Here is a 19852-nt window from a genome sequence, read left to right on the forward strand (position 1 = left end):
TTATCTCACCCTTCAGGTCCGGACACTAGCAAAATGAGCTATGTATTGTATTTACTAACAGACCTTTCAGAAAAATGTGTGTGGGCAAAACCATGACTTTTCAAACCTACGGTAACTCTATGTTAATTGAAGTAGAGCATAAAACCCCTGTATTTTATCATTTAAATACTTATTTGTGGATAGTACAGAGGATGACTACGGGTATCATCCATTTGACAACATGATGATAAATATGCAAAAAACAATTTTACCCTATATTCATATCTGGCTGCAGTATCTCTGTACTTGTAATTCTAAGACTACAGGCATGAATATTTTATGGATTCCTCATTCCATTATCAAACTGTGAGTATTTCTGAGCTGATTTGATTGCCAGGGATTGATGCTAGGCCTCTCCATACTCACTTTAAATGTATGAGGATATCCAAGCGTGTCGTTCGCCTGAGGCTACGAAGGTACCACAGATGCTCCAAATGTACTCTGCACTTGCTTTGTTTTTTGCCCACTTTTATCCATTATGAAAAGTAAAACCAGATAAAAGAGAACAAGAACAGATTTTTTTTAAAGGGAACGGGAGAGGGGCTGGCACAAACATAAAGCAAGGTGTAAACAGATGAAAGCCTGGTGGCGATGAATCAGATAAGTGAAAATGACAACCATCACATTTCAATGGGACAAAACCCGATGGTCAGTCAGACTACAGTAATGCGTTGCTACTCTCAAAGAAAATCTAAAAGAGCTCCATTACTACTTTGATCTCTGGTAGACGACGTGTGCATGTTTGACAGAGAGTGTGTGCATGTGATGAGCAGTGTTGTATTACACCATCCACTACAAATTACATGCCGTTAAATTATTAAAACACAAGCTATACATTAATGCTTAGAGCCAAAACAGTGCAATGAACAGTACAGGCTATGCACATTCAGTCATTATTTTAAACAAACGATAAGTAGCTACTGCATTCTCAACAACATGTGTTAGCATTGGGCTGCGCCATACGAATCCTTAAATCACAAGACAGATCTTTGTAGATTTGGTGAAGATCCACACCAGCATTTGCCACTGATTCAAATAAAAATACTGTAATAATATAATAATAGTTATCTCTATTTAGAAACACTTGTCACTTGCTGTGAGGGTTATGGTGATGATGTTAATGTTAATGTGCTTTTCCAAATCTGTCTTTTCCATTCAGATTCTTGAAATTGTCAAGGCAACAGGCCAACAAACCACAACTACAGAGGTGAGAGATGTGAAAAAGACAAAGACAATGTGACATAATGCCAGTACTTGTATATACACTTTTAATCTAACACCTAAAAAAGAACTTTTCCTCTAACACTCACACAGACACACAGACTCGTGCTTTACCCTTCCTCACGACTCTCTCCCTCTCTCCCACACACAAATAAATACAGAGAAAAAGGCATCCATCATTTCATGGTCACCAAGTTGCCATGGTGCCCCAGGCGTTAAGAAACAGGAAGCTAGTCAGTTTAGGAAGATGAAGCGTGACAGGAGACCCGTACCATGAACGCACAAACACACTCTTGCACAACATGTTTGTATGGGAAACCCATCTACAACTTTTATCTCATTTTTTGCTGCATCCTCAGATTCCCTTTTGCTGCTCTGTGCAGACCACACCTGCTAAAGGTTCACTACTCTCTAACCTCTCACTTTTTCAGCCATTTAAACCTCATTTCTGCCATTACCTTTCTTCAAGGCCTTTAGACCCGACCCTCGTGGGATCGAAGCTGCTGGATCATATACACAACAACTTTAACCTTACAGGTTATTGCTTGTCCTGCATTGATGGCCTTCTCCATACTTATCCTCGAAACGACAATAAAGGCATTGAATATGATGACAATTACCCATAATTAACCACAGTCAACATGGCGGCAGAGTTTAGGAGATAAGATAATCCTTTACGAGTCCCGCAGTGAGAAAATCCACAGTATTTACAGCAGTTCAAACAAGAGACATAATGAAAAACAAGATTAAAACAAATATTATAAATATGCAGTAGTAAAGATGAAGAACTATCTACAATAACTTAAATTAAATATTTATGTACAATCACTATATAGCTGTTATTGCACAGTGTGTATATATATATATATATATATATATATATATATATATATATATATATATATATATATATACGTATTTCATATATTGCACTGGGTTTTAGTGTTTTTCAAGTGTATATGTGGTCCCCTTGGAGCAGAGCCGGGTTGTGCGGCATAACAGCAGCAGGAAGGACGGACCTGCGATACCTCTCCGTCACACACCGGGGGTGAAGGAGCTCTACAGGGCTGCCAGCTCGAGGCCTCATCCGTCAGCAATGATACCTTAGCCTCCTCCTCCTGTCTCCCACCACCTCCACCATATCTAGAGGACACCCCAGCACACTGTGAAGATAAGGATCACAAAACATATACTGATTCCAAACCTTAATTGTTTTAGTATAGAAAATACAATACTTCAGAAGGGACAAATTCATTCAATTCAGAAAAAGGGTTTCCTCCAAAGCTGTGTGACATTAGGCCATCGGGCGGAACCCATCCCTGGACCGGGATTGTCCAGGCCAGCGATTCCCAAAGTGTGGGCCGTGAGGTCATTTACAACAAATAAATAAAATGTTTTTAATTTTCAACTTTTCAACTAAATATATATGAGCTCCGGAGAAAATGGTATACAAAACATACATTGTCGGTTAATACATGTTTAATCGGTTCAATTCTTGAGGTCATTTAATCACCCCTAGTTGATGTTTTGATCAGAGTTGAGATTAAAGGTTTGAGTGGGCCGCAAAAGATTTTCAGACTTCAAATTGGGGCGCGGCATTCTTGAGTTTGGGAACTGCTGGTCCAGGCCCATTAAATTGAGTTTTGAAGTGATGTGAATTTGTCAACGTTAAAGTTGTAATCTCTATATAAATATTTGGTATATAAATATACGTTTTGTTTTTAGCTTCGACCAAACCCCAAAAAACACACAAGCAAAATCCACAATGGAGCCGTTCTGTTTTTTTGACACAATTTATGAAAATACAGCATGAAAATGTGTCCAAGTCATTAAAACTTTGTGTGTAAACGGGTTTCAAGCAGAATCAGCAGTTGCTGGCGTAGCAGTATAGAGGTGCCACCCTTTTGGCAATTAACACCAGGTGGCTGCAATTCGGTGGGCCGGTTTAAAAGTGGCACGTCTCCACCAGCTCTTCCTCTTGCCAGCGACAGCCAGTGTCCTCTCCCTCCCTCCCTCCTCCTGTGTGTGTCCTAGAACAGGTATGTGTGTTTTTATGTATACGCGCGCAACCAGTTTTACTCTGAACCACTAACCACTTTTTCTGTTAGTAGGAGTTGTGTTGATCAGCAGGATGGGGTTGCTGCTGTTTTGTCTCTAGTGAAGTTTGTGTCTCCATGCACTCGTCTCCGCTGAAGCTCCACCTCCAGGGAAGCTTCGTCTCCGCGGCGTTCTCCTGACAGCCTTTATCCCCCCCCCCGCTGAACTGCCTGGCATCCCCGCTTCATACCGGGCGCCAGATCAGTCTGTTTTAACCAGGGCTGTGTCCCTTTTGTATTGTTGGCTGGATGTTATTTTATTGTAATTTTGTAAATTGTTTCTTTTAGTTGCTGGAGACTGGTGGTGCTGGTGGCCGGGTGGTGGTGTCCTACCCCTTTGTTTGCGGTGTCCTGGGAAGCAGGTTCCTCACTACGTTCTTTTGAGTTTTTATTGATTTGGTGGGTTCCCTCCACCCCCAGCGTTGTCCGCCCATCCAGCTCCAGCCCTTAAATTGTTCTAATTGATTTCTTTTGCATTTGAATTGAACTGCACTGATTTTAAAAGTATTTAAAATAAAGTTGTACTTGTTCTAAAACCGTGAACTGCGTCTCCTGCCTAAGAGTAAACTTACCCGTGGGCCTTGTACCGTCCAGATTATCTCTGGGTGAAATTCCCCGAGTGGCGTTGTTTGTTTTTTCTTTAGTTTCATTCCCCTTTTTCACCCTATCCTCGCCACACTGGCTAGAAACCAGAAACCCGCTTCTACATTCTGATCACTAATTATTTCAGAAATTCACAAAGTTAAATCTGCAACTATTGTTGTCATTGATTTTGTGCCAGGCTAGAATGGGAAGCTTGAGTCGCATAGCAGCAGGACTCAAGAGTTCCAATGCGTGTGAAAGGTTAATGAAACAGCAGTGGTCCAAGACCTTTTGGGTCCATGTGGTATAAGTAGGGTTCAGGTTTGGGTTACCTGAGATATGCCTCTGAAAAGCAGCTTCTTAAATTCTTAAACATAATCACTCCCCTCAAGTTATAGAACTACCCACATCGTTTCTTTACATTAAGCGCACTACAGACACACCGACATCTATTCCGACAAGGTCTCACCTGCTCTGTATTTTATATATCTGATTTGACACAAAGGGGAAAGGGAGAGTGCAGTATGTAATGCGTGTGGGAGAGGGTTTAAAGGGCCACAAAGAGTTGAGGCATTAAGACTTCGAGGATAATTCAGCTTGAACGTGTGATTATGCATTTTGAAGTCTGATATTCAGGCATACTGCCTCGTGATAGCCTTGAACACGCATGCCAAGAAAGACCACAGTAAATGTGTTAGTATAAAACGTCTGCCAGTTTTTGAGAATACATCACAGAACTAGTAACACTGATAAATGGCAACGGGTCCATCTCAAACCAGGCACGTCACAGGCACTGAAGAATGGGCTATTCAGTCTATGACCTCTGGGCTCCCCAAATCCCCCCTTTGTTTTTTGTTTTTACAGACACACACACACTGCTACACCGACAAACACTGGTCCTCCATCTGAATCATCAAGTTTTCCTCCTTGTGCTGGAGTACAATCTGAATTGAAACAAAGAGCCAGAGGTAATGTTGCCATCTGGTATCTTCAACGCCGAGCAAATAACAGTTACATCACCAGAGTGCAAATATCCGTACAAATATTTACCAAATCCCTGAATGACTAAACAATCTAGGAAACCAATTGAAAAAGACGAAAAACCCTGTTCCCAAAATTAAAGAGAAATATATTTACCCGTATTAAATGTCTAATAGAAGGAAGGAAAAGAGAAGAGCCGCAAGGAGATGAAATAAGAGAAAACTGCTTACGGTGAAGCGAAATGGGAGCCAAACTTCAACTCTGGTTAAATTATCTTTCACCAGGACACGGTAGAGGCTGCTGTGACGTCACAGAGGTCATAAGACGTCTGAAAGGCCGATGCTGCAGCAGAGAGGCTGACATGGTGAGACAGTTTGACATTTGAACAGGAGGTATAAAATGAGAGCGTTTTACCTGAAACGATCCAATTGAGAGAAGTGCATGGGGCTGTAACTCACACCATGTCAGTCAGAGTTCATTGTCGAACCGAATCAATCAACTGTGGTGGAGCCCATGAAGATGGTGGCAAATAAAAAAACTGCACGGTTCACAAAGAAAAAGATCTTCCCCAGACATTTTCACAAGTTGAATTAGTTTGACTCACCCTTGATGCAGAATAAAAGTGGCTGTGTCCTCCTGATCATGCATGCAGTGGTTGGACAGGTACACACAGGTGAGAATGTTTTTGTTTCGTTTTCTTTTTCATTGTTCACACGCTTCTGTTTTTTTACACACTGGGACGCTCTTGAATTAGGGCTGAATTTCTTTCTGGGAGAACAGACAATGCATTTAACCCATCCAGGGAATTTTGGGAGCAGTGGGCTGCTGTAAAGGAACTCGGGGGGAACTTGTCGCTCAATAACACTGAAATGCAGACAATAGGTGCGAAGAATCAAGAGGATGGCACGCAACACACGGTGAGCTGCAACCACCACGGCTTGTTCGTTTCATTGTCTCTAGTCCCTCTTTACAGTGGAAGGTTTTTCAGCCTGTTCTGCTCGTGGAGGTTCAGAGGCTCTTTACACACCTTGGCGTTGCAACTGAATGGGGGATAAGAACAGCACAGGTAAGGTGTTTTGTTTTGACGTGATGTCAGGCGTTTATCAGTACGACAAAGCCTTGGGTAGGAGGTTCCTCTAAAAGGATTGTGTTGAAGTGTGTCAAGCTTTTAGACGGCAATTAAGAAATTAAGATATAAAAATGCATTTATTATTCTCTATTTAGCAGCTAAATTGAAGGATTGTTTAGTAAAGACATCTGACTAGGCGCAGCTCTTCAATTCAAATAGGTTTGTTCTCTCAAAAGTGGCTGTGTTTGGATTTAATGTGGTGTATTCCTTTATTGACTCCATGACCTTTCTTCAGAACCACAAACCGTTCATCATTCCCTTGACGTCTCAGTAATAAAGGTTAAATTTGTTTTGCATTATTGTTTCTAATAGACAGAAATGTATTGATATCAGTGACACAATGGCTTTTACCCGGGCAAAACCATCTAATCCCTTTGCATAACCATTTTGTCATAGGGCGGTAAAGTGTTCTTGGCTATCGCCCTTGGCAGAAGTTTTTAGTATTTTGAGTACATTTAAGAGTCTGCGTTTACATGCATGCCCTTTCCCATTCTGAGTGATGGGGTGTAGTGTATTGCAATCACTTGACCTGCGGGTTTCTTCAATTTGGGACCTGTGCTGCTGCTATTTTATATTATGTCGGCATGAGAGAGCAAAAAGAGCTACTCTCTATGGTGCACAAGGGGCCAATGCTGCTGAGTATTAGATTACTTTTTCAAAAGAAAGAGAAGCTGCATGTATTCACTGAACCGTTTCTGTGTTTTTCTATGAGGATTTACATGTAGGCCTCTTTAATACAGTATTGTCTTTATTTAGGGCTGGGACATTGAGGGTTGTAGAATTTAATAATGTAAGCCTTGCTACACCTGCAGGGATGTATTTTGGAATAACAAAATCAGTTATGGCCAAATCCCCGTCATTGTGAAGTCAAAGCTGCACTCCTGTACAAGTGCCAGACTTGTAAGTTGTTATGTACTTTTTTACTGTAGTATGTTGCAACAAAACCAAACAAAAAAACAACATTTCCAAAATGAGATTTGTTAGATTGATAAGTGATTGATAAGTTGCCTTCCATTATAATCTCTTGTGTTCAAAGAGTAATATTGAAAATAGTGCCACACCTAAAAAGGACTGGCATGTTTTTTAATATCAGGGAATTATTCCACCCCCTCTTGCCCATAAACATGCTCCAATCAGTCAGCAACTGAAAGCTGCAACAACAACAAAGCAGTCAGCAACAAACTGAGTCCATCATTACAAAATGATTACAAATAATCATTTTTGTAATGACGGTACTTTTCAGTTAAAACTACTGTTTACCACAATTCTGGTTTTCATGTCTGTCTACCTATGCAACCAAAACACCCTGCTTTATCTTTCAGTATAGTAGTGTTTTTGCAAGCAAGCTTTAAGAAATGCTTGATACTTTCAAACTGTAAGTAAACGTTGGCCAGAGTGATATTAGTCAGTTCAACCCAGCCTTTTAATTCCAGTGTGCAGGTTCTGATCATGCGCAGAAGAAACGTCTCCCTCAGTCAGGTCACTCCAACAGAGCATTTAGCCAGCATGTGTTAAAAGGCAGAAATGCCAGCTAGAGCCAGACTATCCACCAGACTGTGGCTGAGAGGCAGAGGGTGTGATTACTGTTGGTTTTTGAAGAGGTCTGCACACATCAGCATTCCACCTGTTTTCTCTCATACAACCACTGTAGAGGGAACCTGTGAAGACATCATTGTTCTATATGACAATTGCCTTCGGCATCAATTTTAGCCTAAACTGCAGCCCTGCTGGGTTAATCAGTCTGGGAGACCAGAAATCACTCAACAAAATCACTGGCTAATTTAATCAGTTTGTGCGCTTGGTATTACCTGCAGCCCATTTCAAGCCCCATTACCACTAGTGAGTGCAGCGGTACGGACGTTTATACTTTATAGCTGATCAGCAAAAGGATGGAAAAAGGCTTATAGCAGAGGTTAACAAGCCATTTTCTGATATACATATTCTTTCTTTCACACTTTATGTTTTTGCCTTTTAGTTTTTTCAGTAATTCATTTATTTTTCATAATAGCAGGCTTGATGTTGATCTATTTGGATCTAATGTTTCCGTTTTATTGCGGACTTTCAGGATAATCCTTTATTACCGCCAAAATTACACTAAAATGTTGATGGAATTTCCCAGAAAATAGAGTAACCAATAAGCTATGTGAGGTCAAATTGAATCACCCCATTAGATTTGTTTTTCCTCTTTTTATAAAAAGAAAATCCTGCTATTTCTGAGAATGATTGTTAATTCTTTTGTTTGAAAGACCTTTTTTTGCCTTTTGGTGAAAGACTTTCATCTGTTTATGTATATAGTATACAACTGAACTGGAAGGAAGTAAAGTGATCAACAAATGAGATAAACAGAGTAAATGGCTCTAAGTTGACAATCTCCAGCTCTATTGACTAAAGGTCAACATTTGGTTTGTCATCAGACAAATATCCAGAATCTCACATTTGCCAATTATCCAGAAATTAAGTTAATGTGATTACATATTAATCCTCCTGCCTATCTGTCCATACATTGGCCTCCTTTACTCTATTAGTACATGGTTTGTTCATTATTCTTAACGATCTAACTGGTATGTAAAAGTCTATTTTTGTTTCATATTGCCGTTTTCTGTCCCTCCTTGACCTGTTTCCCCAAATACTGTATATCCAGGTCTCTGTCCCGTTCATTATGTTACAGTGTGGCAAATAATGCCAATTTGCACTATTTAAAAAAAACTAAAGTAGTGAGGAAACTTTTGCTATTTGAGTGTGATCTGATAGATTTACTCTCAGGATGGAAACACACATACGATTACTCTGGAAAGTCATATCACACACACATTTATGCTACAGCTGTAATAAATTAAGATGTTTGACCAAAAACTCCTGGACATTAATACTTTGATTTAATTTTGTTATGTTGTCTTTTTTTATTCACATTACGTCATGACTTTGCTTTATAAATATATATATATTTTTTTTTTTTTTTCGTAAACACATCAGTCATCGTGATTCAAAAATCATTCCAGCCTTTTTTCAGGCCGGAACAATTCAGCCACCTGCTGGGTTTTTTATATTTAGAGACAAGAGGCGCAAAATCAATGATCTGAGCAGTTGCACTCTCTTGAACCCCAAAAGCCTACTAAAACCCACTCAAGATGTAATCGCTGACTGCCATTCAACAATTATAACCTACAATGGCTCTCTTTCAATCAGAATACGCAGCCCAAAACTTCACCTGTGTTAAGCACTATTTTTTAACACTGTTCTGTAAAAAAATGTTTTTGCAACATCTGTCATTTAAATTGGGTGAATTGATTTTATCCTTTTTTGTATATTGTGTGATGAAGTAATAGGGCAATGGTATGGCTGCTCTGACTTTCTGATGTTGAAGTGGTTCACTCGACTGACGGTCCTCTTTTAAAAACACCACTGACAAAACTGTGATTTAATTCAATATAATCTGAATAGGGGTCAGTGGTACTACAGGAGCATGCAGCGTACAAACTGTAGTGGTTAAATTGTTACGATGAACTCATTGGAAGAGGTCCATCGTCCCTGCAGTGTTTTTCAATAAAATGCTTACAAAAGTAGCTAGTAGCTGTGTTGCTATTAATGTATTCTAATCGGTATTATCACATCTGTCATTTAAAGCCTTTCAAACAACCCTTAAACATTGCCCTAATTTTGGTCTCGTCGCTTTAATCTTCATGATGCCTGCTTTAAATAACATGTCGGCTCCGCGGCCAGAGGAGGGCTGATCATTCTGCACATTGCCTGGCAGCAGTCAGGTGATTGCAAAAGATTCTTGTTCTCTGAACGGGTTGTCGTTCAAGATAGCTTTGCAACCTGCTCTGAACTTTGCTCAGAGTGTTTGAACTTGACGATGCACCCCCTGTTGCAGGCCGCTACAGGCGGGCCACCCTCCGACCAGTCCTCACTCCTTTTTTTTTTTCTTCAGGATTTCCTGCAGGTCTGGGGTTACAGAGCTGACGTATTGATCCGCCCATCCGTGTGCTTCATGCATCTGTGTGCTTTCTCGTTGTTATTCTTATTCTGTGGGTGAATGACAAAGACAAGTATACACAGCGGGCATAGTCAGCTCCTTTATTTACTGCATGGTGGAAGACTGCAGGGTTTAATTGTTATGGTCACTCACTATGCTAACGAGCTATAGTCACACGCAGGTAAAACAAAGTTGGACAAAAATTTTATAAGGACACATTGTAAAAATAAAGCCTTTAAATACGTCAGTAGGAATCAAAGAAAGATTAATAAATGAAAAATAAAGGCAAGCGGAAAGAAAATGGATAAAATCAGAAATGACAAAATGGTTTGGAGGATTAAGAGATTAAGTAGAACTAATCAAATCATCCTGGAAATTAGAGACGCATTGGATTTGTTCTGTCTTTTGGATGAAGCCAAATCTCTGTTTGTCTGAAATTAGTTGTACTGTATTTTTTTTCTCTTGAAAGAGGTGGTCCTTATATAATTTAATTTTTTGAAAATTACTTGGAGATTAAAAGGGAATGAAAAATATGATTTACAGATAGTGGTGAATCCACTTGTTTGCTCTCCCATTTGAATGTTGCTTAGTAGGAAATATATTTATTTTGATCCCTAAAGTGCTTTAAACCATTTAGGGACTAAGATTTCAATACGGTAATGATTTGGAAGTTATTTAACATGTTTATCGGGAATATCCATTGGAAGGATTTAAAATGTGTGTTCTGGTTTAATAGGGCAAAAATTAATAAAACTTGAAACTTTTCCATTCATATGTTATTTGTGGTAATATACAGAAGTCGACTGGGGATGCGTGGTAATCTGTGAATGTGGATTTTGTTATACATATTTAATGTAAAATCAAACATGAATTAAATTTTTCTCAAATGAATCCCATAACTGTACTTCACTGATATTATTAGTACATAGACATGAAATAATCAATCACCAACACTGAACGAAATATGTATTTATTTAATTAAATAAAAATTGAATAAAAAATTAGTTTGCAATGGAGAAGCACATTAGAAAGACTTAACACCTCTTAGAAGAATGAGACTTGAAATTTAAAACTAGTCCGAATTTGCAAGTTAATGACGTTTTGTCCACATGCATATTCCCTTTTATACAATATTAATTTACAACTTTTTATAAAAAGCACTAGTAGGCGTGAAGCCAATGCAAAATGTTTTAACAGAGGCTACACCAAAGCATGTTTTTACCCTCAAATCTGTATCACGTATAAGTGAAAAGAAAAAGGCGTGTGTGCATAGCGCATGACATGCCAATAGCACGCTGTGTGCTATGCGCCATCGCAGCCGCTTGTCTCGCATCTGGTCATTTTCCCTTCCTGATGTGTCCATATGTGTAGCACACTGCTGTTGAACTCATGCCTTCCTTCCCTCTTCCACTGTCTCTCTTTCCCTCATCTGCAGGCAGGTGCTCGTCCTCTGGTACCCATGGGGTTATGGACGGATGGGACATGTGCCGAATACTGAGCGACTGGCTACACCGGTTAATGCAAATGAAAAAGGTGAAGAAAAAAAAGAAAGAAAACCCAAAAAAGGAGGAAGGAGTGAGAATCAAATGGAAAAGGGGAGGGTTGTATTTTGAGAAAAAAACATCAGATCAAATCAGACAGCAAGACAAGGAGAATGAATTGAGACTCTGTGGGGATGACACCACCAGGAAACACCACCAAGGACAATTCTGGCAGAAATAGCAAGGATGCCTTTGAGAGAACCGTATTGCCAAGAGATTGAGGTGGTTTAAGCTGCTAATTGCTTATTTTCAGGTTTGCTGCTTAAGTGTCTGCATTTCCATGCAAAGTCAGAGAAGAGATCCAAATGCAACAGGAAGAAAAAAAGGGTTGATCGAGTATTTACACAATTTGATTGATGCTCCTGTCCGGTGTGTCCTGCAGGGTCATCGAAAAATCTCAACCTCCGGGCTTTATCGCATCAGCCAAGGGGTGTTCGACAGTGCAATAATCTAATGAAAAAACATTTCTTGGAAATCAATAGAACCCGCTCTACTCTCTGGTTTACATACCACTTGAGGCTGTCCGCTATCAGAAAACGAGGACTGTTTTTGTTGCTCGTCTTCCAGAGAGGATTTCATAATGGCTTTGATTCAGCAACCCTTTACTGAAACGGTCTCTTTATCAAATTGTGCCGATGGCTATCCTCACGAGGGCAGTGAATTGCATCCGTCTTTCTTCTGGAGCCTCAGACTGAGCTGCTTCTTTGTTGTCTCTTTTTCTTAGAAACTTTTATTGTAACGTTGCGGTTAAAGAGATTAGGCCAGAGCTTCTGCGGCATTTCACACTGCTTAATCCCATGTCCACTTGCGACGGCCATGATGATACATAAAACGTGACCCTTGACACATTATGTGACCCCAGTTATTCCCTCACATTAACTATGTGGGCACTCATTTTAAAATGACGGCAAACGACTATAATGAAGTAGTAATGCTGAACCATGATTTACCATAAATCTAGGTAGAGTTTACAACAACAAGCCCATTAAGTGTAATGCACCAACAATACAGTGTGTGGCTCAAGTCTTTTCTGATTTATTTGACCTTGATCCAGTCTCCTTCAGTGCTAAAGCACGTTGTCATATTACAAACGAGTGTAATGTGTAATGTAAACCTAATTAGGCAAACACAGGTTTAAAATTATAAACGATTAAAAAAAGAGATTGGTCTTTGTTTGTCTGGTTTGGTGTTTGAACTTGACTAAAGTTCTGACAAAAACCGAGAAAGTGTTGGACTGATTTGTACAATATCAATAAATCAGATAAAACTGCTGATTGTTTTTTTTATTCATTTTGTGCACTTCACTCTTCACATGTGGGTCACTTAGTTCAAACTCATTGGTAGCAACCATTATGTTTTTTTAATATCCAATTGTGGTGACCCACAAGTAACGCTGGGGAGACATTCACTAGGGGACTGTACCTTTAAGGAAAAGTTTTGGATGTGAGGTTAACGTGCTGTCTGCAGTAGTTCTCACATGTTGTTCTGAGTGTTGAAGTGGAGAGTAAAGTTGACTCGCTGACACGCATCTCCGTCTCCTGTCTCGTCACTTTACACCCTCCACATTTTGGTGACCCCGACGCTTGAACACGGCTGATCACGTCGAACAACGACGGTGGTGAGAATGCTGCTGCGGTGCCGGCCGTTGTTAGCGGTGCGGCTAATGTCGGCGCTATCTACGCAGCCACCATCAAGCTACCGGACTTTTGGCAGCGCAACCCGCGGCCGTGGTTTCAGCACATCGAGGCTCAGTTCCAGCTGAGAGGAATTACGCAGGATGTTACAAAGTATTTCCACGTTGTTTCGGCCTTGGATGCCTCGACGACGGCCAGGGCTATGGCGCTGTTGGAGGCTCCTCCAGCTAACGGGAAGTACGACGCGCTCAAAACATTCCTGTTAAAACTCTTTGAACTGTCGGAGCTGGAGAAAGCGGACCGTCTGCTGTCCCTGAATGGGCTTGGTGACGGCAAGCCGTCCGAGTTGATGGAGAGGATGCTGGCTGTGCTGGGCGCGGCGGATCCCTCGTTCCTCTTCGCCCACATCTTCCTGCGGCAGCTTCCGGCGCCCGTGCGCACCGCGCTGGCCTGCTCCGCCCTCACTTCCTCCATGGACTATCGGGCGCTGGCGTTGGAGGCAGACAGGATTTTCCTCGCCAACCGGCAGCAGTTTGTCCACGCGCTGCTACCCGCCCAGCACGCGTCTGTTTCGCTTCCACCCCTGGAGGACGGCCCGGACACTGCAGCGGCTGTAACGGCCCGCCAACAGCGGGAGGACGGGTGGTGTTATTACCATTCCAGGTTTGGGGCCAAGGCCAAGCAGTGTCGCCAGCCTTGCAGTTTTGGGGCCCAGGGAAAAGCCAGGGCCGGCGCTCATTAGCAGCTATGGGCGCTGGCCGTGACTGCAAGCTGTTGTTCGTCGCTGACACCTTGTCCGGCCGGCGGCTGCTGGTCGATTCGGGGGCTCAGCGCAGCATCCTGCCGGCGAAGCCTGTGGACACCATGGCTGGCGGACATGGCCCCCCGATGGACGCTGCTAATGGCACGCCCATTCGTACCTACGGCACGAGGTATGTGGAGGTGTGTTTCGGCGGGCGGCGTTTCGGCTGGGACTTCGTCATGGCCGCCGTGTCTACGCCGCTCCTGGGCGCGGATTTCCTGTGTGCTTACAGACTGTTGGTGGATGTTACAAACTGCCGCCTGATCGACGCCCTGTCTTTTGCTTCATACCCCTGCACGCTGGGGGGGGGAGGGGGCGCTTTGTCTGTCGAACACGTTTGCCACAGGGGACCTGTATCACCGCCTGCTGGCTGAATTCCCGGATATCACCACGCCCACGTTTTCATCAGCGGTGGCTAAGCATGGTGTGGAGCACTACATCACCACGATTGGCCCCCCAGTCTATGCACGGGCCCGGCGCCTCGACTCGGCCAAGCTTGCGATTGCCAAGGAGGAATTCGCCACCATGGAGCACCTCGGCATCGTGCGCCGCTCCAACAGCCCGTGGGCGTCCCCCCTGCACATGGTGACCAAGGTGACCAGGTGACCAGGTGACGGAAATCACCGCGTCCCTGCGGTGATTTCCGTCGCCTGAACAACGCCACCACCCCCGACCGTTACCCAGTGCCGCACATACAAGATTTCTCCGCCCACCTAGCTGGTGCCACAATCTTTTCGAAGGTGGACCTGGTGCGCGGTTACCACCAGGTGCCCGTCCGCCCACAGGATGTTCCCAAGACGGCAGTCATCACGCCCTTTGGCCTTTTCGAATTCCTGCGGATGCCATTCGGTCTCAAGGGTGCGGCGCAGACGTTTCAGCGCCTCATGGACTCTGTGCTACGAGACATGCCGTTCCTGTTTGTGTACTTGGACGACATTCTTGTGGCCAGCGCGTCCGCAGACGACCACCTGACGCATCTCCGGCAGCTGTTCGGCCGGCTAAGTGAGCATGGTCTCATCATCAATCCGGCCAAGTGCGAGTTTGGCCAGTCGGCCATCACTTTTCTCGGCCACCACGTCACCCCGCAGGGAGCCGTACCCCTCCCGGCCAAGGTGGAGGCCGTCGCCGGTTTCCCACGCCCGCTCACTATGAAGTCCCTGCAGGAGTTCCTGGGCATGGTGAATTTCTACAACCGTTTCCTTCCCCATGCGGCTCAACTCATGCGACCCTTGTATGACGCCTTGCGGGGTCAGAGGCCGGCGGACGTGTTGGATTGGTCCGCAGGGATGGCTGCTGCTTTTGACGCTGCCAAAACCGCGCTGGCCAACGCTGCTCTGTTGGCACATCCGTCTCCTACCGCCCCAGTTGCTCTTACTACAGACGCCTCGGATTACGCGGTGGGGGCTGTGTGTGAACAGTGGGTAGGCGGAGCCTGGCAGACGCTGGCCTTTTTCAGCAGGAAGCTCCGTGACAACGAGAGGAAATACAGCGCTTTCGACAGGGAGCTCCTGGGTCTTTTCCTCGCCACCCGTCATTTCCGTTTCCTGTTGGAAGGCCGGCGGTTCACGGCTTTCGTTGACCACAAGCCGTTGACGTTCGCCATGGCCAAGTCTTCGGAGCCATGGTCTGGTCGACAGCAGCGCCAGCTTTCTGCTATCTCGGAGTACACCACTGACATCCAGCACGTGGCCGGCAAGGACAATTTCGTCGCCGATTGCCTCTCCCGAGCAGTCACTGGGTCCGTCCACTTGGGCCTCGACTACGCGGCCATGGCTGGGGATCAGGCCGCGGACTCTGAGGTGCAGGCCTACAGGACGGCTCCCACGGCGCTGGTCATGGAAGATGTGGTGTTCGACACAGCCAACGCTACACTCCTCTGTGACATCTCCACTGGCCTGCCGCGCCCCATGGTGCCGGCTGGCTGGAGGCGTAAGGTTTTTGACGCCATACACGGGCTTTCCCACCCGGGGGGGAGAGCCTCCATCAAGCTGGTGGGGGCTAAATTCGTCTGGCCAGGCCTGCGGAAGGACGTCAGGGTCTGGGCTGCGGCCTGTGTGGCGTGCCAGCGTGCGAAAGTGACTCGTCATACCAGGGCCCCTTTGGCACCTTTCAAAGTGCCTGAGAGGCGTTTTGATCATGTGAACGTGGACCTGGTGGGGCCACTTCCCCCCTCCCGTGGTTACACCTACCTACTCACCATGGTGGACAGGACCACCAGGTGGCCAGAAGTGGTTCCCCTGTCCTCCACTACAGCAGCTGAGGTGGCCCGGGCGTTCATTATGGCTTGGGTGGCCCGTTTTGGCACACCGTCCGACCTCTCCTCGGACAGGGGTCCGCAGTTTACATCGGAGCTTTGGACTGCGGTTGCCGAGGTCCTGGGGGTAAAGGTCCACCGTACCACGGCCTATAACCCACAGAGCAACGGACTTTGCGAGCGGTTTCATCGTGACATGAAGGCAGCGCTCAGGGCCAGCCTTACGGGCGCCGACTGGGCTGACCGCCTCCCGTGGGTTATGCTTGGCCTTCGCTCCGCCCCCAAGGAAGATCTTCAAGCCTCATCGGCCGAGCTGGTGTACGGCCAGCCGCTGCGCGTCCCGGGGGAGTTTCTTCCGGATGCCACGGCCCCATGGTCAGTTGCCTCCCATCGTGCGGTGTCCCGGGAAGTTGCCGACGCTTTCATTCCTATTCCGACGTCTCGCCATGGCCTCCCCCAGTCCTATGTTCCAAAGGATTTGCCGTCGGCGAAGTACGTCTTCATTCGCCACGATGGCCATCGCGCCCCGCTGCAGCCCCCTTACGATGGGCCCTTCCGTGTCCTGGTGGGGGGGTCTAAGAACTTTGTTGTGGATATGGGGGGTAGGCCTGAGCGGGTAGCTATAGACCGTCTCAAACCTGCTCATGTGGATATTGGCGAACCGCTCCAGCTGGCCCGGCCCCCACGCCGAGGGCGGCCCCCGGCGGCGGTCTTGGCCCCGTCCCCTGCCCCTGCCCTGCCTCCCGCCCTTCGCCCTTCTCCTGTTAAGCGCAGCCGTTATGGCCGCCTGGTCCGCCCCCCTGTGCGTTGACCTTCTTCGGGACTGTATGGGCTGGACTGTTCTGCATTGGCATGTAGTGTCCTATGTTCTCTGTGGGGTACCTGTTTGGTCTTGGCCTGTGGTTATGGGTGAATTCTGGGGGGGCCTGTGTGGTGACCCACAAGTAACGCTGGGGAGACATTCACTAGGGGACTGTACCTTTAAGGAAAAGTTTTGGATGTGAGGTTAACGTGCTGTCTGCAGTAGTTCTCACATGTTGTTCTGAGTGTTGAAGTGGAGAGTAAAGTTGACTCGCTGACACGCATCTCCGTCTCCTGTCTCGTCACTTTACACCCTCCACACAATAGTGTTGGTTGCTGAGGCTTTTTTTAATAACCATAACAATGTTATTTTCCTCCTAATCATGACCAGCAGCAGAGTTCTAGAGAGGACCTGACAAGAGCAGAATAGTCCAATAACTAGGACCTGCCAAGCGAGGAAGTCTCAGAAAAGTGCTGATTTTATTATTATTATTATTATAGGGCACCAGGATTTTGCCCTATAAATGGTTGTTCGAACCGAGCTGCGTCTATGTTATCTGGAAACGTTTAAACGCTAAACGTTAGCGTTTAAGTTATATTTACATGGTTTGAATTGACATCTTAAATCCCTAATCACATAATGATTTGATGAACAGAACCCCTTAAAAATTAAACCACTGACTTAACCGAGCTTCATTTGTCATGTTTCCTGGAAGTCACCTGAAACAAATGGCTGCAGCCTTCGTAGCTTTGCTATGATAAAAGACTATGCCGAGCTAGCAGGTTTAAAGTTAATTTTACTCAGGAATTGGCTTGTACTGCACTGCAGTTAACCAGCGTATTCAAGAAAATGCCAACGCAAACCTCAGCAACTATTTGTTTATGCACATCATACAATAATAGACAGGAACCACCATCAATAATCTGCCGCCTTCACCGGGACATCAGCCTTGTGTGCATTGCTTTATTTGCCCTTTTTATAAGCCCAAAACCCCAAGGCAAGCAGTGCTATATCGCAAATACAATATATTTCTCCCTAACTGTACATTTGCAAATCCAACATGGATAACAGAGCATAAAGGAGAATCAACAGACAAAAGCCCACAACCGAACCCCAGATCTCATTCCTACAGAGTGTCAATCCTCCCATTGGAAGTAACTTATGGACATACAGTATGTAAGAGCTGAGGCGCATTGGATTTTTATTCTGTGAATAGGTGAGTTTGTACTATTGTACACTGATTCAAAGTGGAACTGCCTAATTAAATGAATTAGCTCACACACCTGTCATCACTGCAAAGGGGTTGTGGGAACAGCGAAGTCCTGTAGAAAACTAGTCGTTCATTCAAACAAACTGTTTAATTTTACCTTTTATCAACATTTCTTTACAATCATGCATCATTTATATTTCAAATTCATCAAAGAGAGAATGAAAGCATCTTCTCCAGGCTGTGCTCTCTCTTTGACATTAAAGGGAGCTATTAGTGGGAAGTGCAAAGAGGGAGTCATTTTAGCACAGTAACCTGGGTGCACGAAGATAAACGGTTTAGCAGTGACTGTCATTAATAAAGACAAGCTCATTTCAACTCTTATGAAATCTGCCTTCTTTCTGTGTGTGTGTTTTAATCCCAAATGTCTTGACAAGGATTGAAAGGATAGCAATCTTCTCCTCTTGAGTTTGGAATGTTGAAAGTATTTATCTACACCGGTTACACTTTCTTTCTTCTTAGTACTGTAAATGTACTTATAATGCATGTGAATCTGCTTAAAGCATTCTATAATCATTTTACAACATTTTGTGGGCTGTTTTTGTGTAGATAGAATTTCCATTACTGCCAATAATAATTGCTATATAATGCATTGTTGATATTTTTCCTAAATCACAAGTAATACACAGTTATTTTGAAATGCACCTGGTGACTCTACCCGACGTAACGACTGCAGATTGGCTTCAATTTCAAAGGTCGACATACATGCGGCCATTGTGCTACTAAACCTTCTGACCCACATGTGATTCAGGTTCACTTTTCACATTCGTTGTCTTATATCTCACACGTAAGATTGTTATGGTGGGCCAAATATGCCTAGACGCCTCGGAAATTCTTTGGTCAAATCAAAACAAATATGATTTCAATGATATCTACAATTTTCACGTTCATATTTCATAAAATCCCTGAAGAAATAACAATATATAGGAAAGTCTTAACTCTGACTTTCCCCTACTGGCTCCACAGGAGACCGATGATGAATAAAATGCCTCTGCATCTGTCAGACGTTTTAAATCTGGGCTCATTCCAGCTACTTGGTCTATGCCTGACGATTAAACACGATAGGGCTTTGCACTAAAGCTCCATCAAGCCTGAAGCGTAGAACGAGCTGTTTGAGCAAATTATTCAAATAAAAAAAGCATATTGCTGGTTTCTTCAAGGAGTTTTCAAACCCCTCTTAAAAGTGGTTTAGTAACACTAATTGGATATAAATAAAGTAATATCTTTACACATCCAATTGTATGACAAAGAAGGCAAAAACTTCTTTGTCATTCACTAAAAACAAATCGATAATTTCAGTCTGGTCTCAGGACACATTGTGAACGCGTCAATAACATTGTAATCAGCCATAGACTAGTGTTACCTGGTGCCTCTGACTGATTCAAAAAACACTTGACATTTCAGGGAAGGCGAGGCTGAAGTCCTTACGAAGCTCAAGCGAAAAATCCGCCATCAGCATCCCTACCCCTGGATTATTCTACTGCAGAAGACTTTGTACAATTCATATTCATGCATGTTTAATAAATGA

The 19852-nt window shown here is 44.1% G+C and overlaps 1 long non-coding RNA gene across 1 annotated transcript in view; it reads left to right on the forward strand.

Moving 5' to 3' along the window:
- LOC144409836 (uncharacterized) overlaps positions 1 to 3892 on the forward strand; it is a 60111-nt gene extending 56219 nt beyond the window's left edge. The window contains exons 2-3 of the long non-coding RNA XR_013468064.1: positions 1199 to 1246; positions 2240 to 3892. This is a non-coding gene — a long non-coding RNA (uncharacterized LOC144409836). The remainder of the gene's footprint in view (positions 1 to 1198; positions 1247 to 2239) is intronic.
- The last annotated feature ends 15960 nt before the right edge of the window (positions 3893 to 19852 follow it).

Source organism: Gasterosteus aculeatus, chromosome 1, assembly GCF_964276395.1.
Source record: "Gasterosteus aculeatus chromosome 1, fGasAcu3.hap1.1, whole genome shotgun sequence".
Classification (NCBI taxonomy): Eukaryota; Metazoa; Chordata; class Actinopteri; order Perciformes; family Gasterosteidae; genus Gasterosteus; species Gasterosteus aculeatus.